The sequence below is a fragment of the Argiope bruennichi genome, chromosome 11 (assembly GCF_947563725.1).
Source record: "Argiope bruennichi chromosome 11, qqArgBrue1.1, whole genome shotgun sequence".
In the NCBI taxonomy this organism is placed as follows: domain Eukaryota; kingdom Metazoa; phylum Arthropoda; class Arachnida; order Araneae; family Araneidae; genus Argiope; species Argiope bruennichi.
In genome coordinates this window covers 50206637-50209783 of record NC_079161.1, presented here as the reverse complement: position 1 = coordinate 50209783, position 3147 = coordinate 50206637, and positions in this window count along the sequence as shown.

Here is a 3147-nt window from a genome sequence, read left to right as displayed (position 1 = left end):
ACTGTTGGCACGAAAAGCTGGGGTAGCAAATAATCTGATTATTCTGTCGATAAAATAAATATTTTATACCCCCTACTACTTCTCTTCTCCTAAGAATAATTTATCGTTTGCGTGTATTCATGTTTCTTCATTCAAATGCAATCACCTTATCTCATATGTTGCTTAATACGAGTAGTGAAACTGCTTTTAAATTTATCAAGCGAGCTTTTTTTAGATTGTTGGTCGGGGGGTTGTTTCTCTTTGCCTTATGTCATTTCATAGAAGGGATTTTGTGATGATTTTTAATGTTCAAATGATCAATCCCAAAGAAAATTTAGATATGAATGTGATGTAAAAGTGCATTTAAAGATTAGTAAGATTATCTTTTTTTTAAAAAAATTGCGAATCATAGCGGAATTCTTGTGTAGCCTTATTGGTAGGGCGTTAGATTCATATCCATTGGGTTGTGAGTTCGAACCCCATCTGCCGAACTCTCCTTTTATATAGTGGCTGGTGCACATATAAATTTGTCGGAGCCACAAATTCCTCCAATTCTAGATAATACCAGTAGGGAGTACTGTATCAGAGGTGTTCACTCTTTAATTCAGGTCAAAATTGCGATGAATGAATTTTGTTCTGTGAAATAGGCTGTGAGTAGCTATATCGTACTCTTTGCCCTATATGGCGCTACTGAAACAAGAGACGCTAAAAATCGGCTTAAAATAGTTGCCTTTCTCAGGCAATTATAACAAGTGCCAAAAGCAACAAAAATCATGATGTTGCTTCCTGTTGCATTGCTTAAAAGTATTTTCTGATGTAATTCTCCATGATAATAATATCAATCTATTTCAAAATGTAAGTAAGTACATACATAATTGACATTAAACTGGCCAATTTCATTATAAAACTTTATTTACTTTAATTTCAAATGGAGTTTTGCTTCTGAAAAGACTTTTCAGTGCTCTATTAGAATTTAAAATTAGACATTTCCATTGATCCTTATAACAGACATTCGATATTAACACTGCTGCTACATTTAATAAGTTTGAGAACCCCTGGGTGCCTAGAAATGAAGGCACACATCCAAAACATTTTAATGTCATCCTCACAAGAAAAGAATAGGCATTCTTTCTTTCACGGCATATTTATTTCCTGATTATAACATAAAAAAAAAAAAAAAAAAAAAAAACTGCAGCTCTCATGCAGATAACTTGATAAAAAAACATGCTATCATATTTAAATTTTGCCTATGTTCACATCGTAAACCTTTTGTATGCATCATCAAGACCTCAATTTCATTATATAAAGAAATATTTCATCCATTTATTTTCTGCTTATTATCTATAATTATTCATCTGGCATAGCATTTAAAATAATTGAAATTATTTAATAATAATTACTATAATGTAAATTAAAATAAGTTAATAATTAATTAAACCTTCATCTAAAGCATTTTATTAGTTTTAACCATTTCTCTCCTTTTGATAATTGCATTACAATCAAGTATCAAAAGGAATGTAATCTAAAATATTAATTTTGTATTTAAAATTAAAATAATACTTGATGCTTCCATATGTTTAAAAAGCTAAAAATTACTTTTTTAAGAAAATTATGTGTTTTGATTTAAATATTTAATTCAATTTCATATATCATGTCTTTTAAAATCATCAAATATTCCCTATTAGCTAAATATATTTTCGATTGAAAGATCGTAATGTCTAAATCTATCGTCTTTACGGTTTTTAAAACTTTAATATAGTAATTATTTTAAAAGCAACAAGAATCTTTAAGTCTTACAATTTTAAAAGCATTAAATATACTTTGGACATGTTTTACTGTACTTAATAATATTGTCTTCATCCATAAAGAATCTATGTTTCAAAATTGCTTTGTATTAAAATAACTACTGACAACTCTTTTAAACAATATTATGGAAAGATGATACGTGGTCTTTGGTGTTCTTGAAGAGTTATAAAATAATTTTACTTCTAGACGTATCTTTTATAAATCATTTGGTTATTAGTGTCTATCAGTGAATTATATTTTCAATACAAAAAAGACAAAGAGATAAATTTACAACAAGAAATACAAGAAAAGACAAAGAGATAAATTTACAACAATATTATGGAAAGATGATACATGGTCTTTGATGTTTTTGAAGAGTTATAAAATAATTTTACTTATAGACGTATCTTTTATAAATCATTTGGTTATTAGTGTCTATCAGTGAATTATATTTTCAATACAAGAAAAGACAAAGAGATAAATTTACAACAAGAAATACAAGAAAAGACAAAGAGATAAATTTACAACAATATTATGGAAAGATGATACATGGTCTTTGATGTTTTTGAAGAGTTATAAAATAATTTTACTTATAGACGTATCTTTTATAAATCATTTGGTTATTAGTGTCTATCAGTGAATTATATTTTCAATACAAGAAAAGACAAAGAGATAAATTTACAACAAGAAATACAAGAAAAGACAAAGAGATAAATTTACAACAAGAAATACAAGAAAAGACAAAGAGATAAATTTACAACAATATTATGGAAAGATGATACATGGTCTTTGATGTTTTTGAAGAGTTATAAAATAATTTTACTTCTAGACGTATCTTTTATAAATCATTTGGTTATTAGTGTCTATCAGTGAATTATATTTTCAATACAAGAAAAGACAAAGAGATAAATTTACAACAAGAAATACAAGAAAAGACAAAGAGATAAATTTACAACAAGAAATACAAGAAAAGACAAAGAGATAAATTTACAACAATATTATGGAAAGATGATACATGGTCTTTGATGTTTTTGAAGAGTTATAAAATAATTTTACTTCTAGACGTATCTTTTATAAATCATTTGGTTATTAGTGTCTATCAGTGAATTATATTTTCAACTTATCTCAATTTCAATAAATTTTATGATTAAATTATGATTGGTTGCCATTTCACCAAATTAGGGCTGTTACTATTTTTGAACTAACTTATCACTACTCAACAAATTTATCATTATGAATATAATCGTCTCTATCCGTCACTACAATTCGGTTTTGAATATTATACAAAAAATACAAGAAAAGACAAAGAGATAATTTTACAACAATACACTGAATTTTATTTCCTATTTTACCAATACAAAATAATGGTATATCCCAAATAAT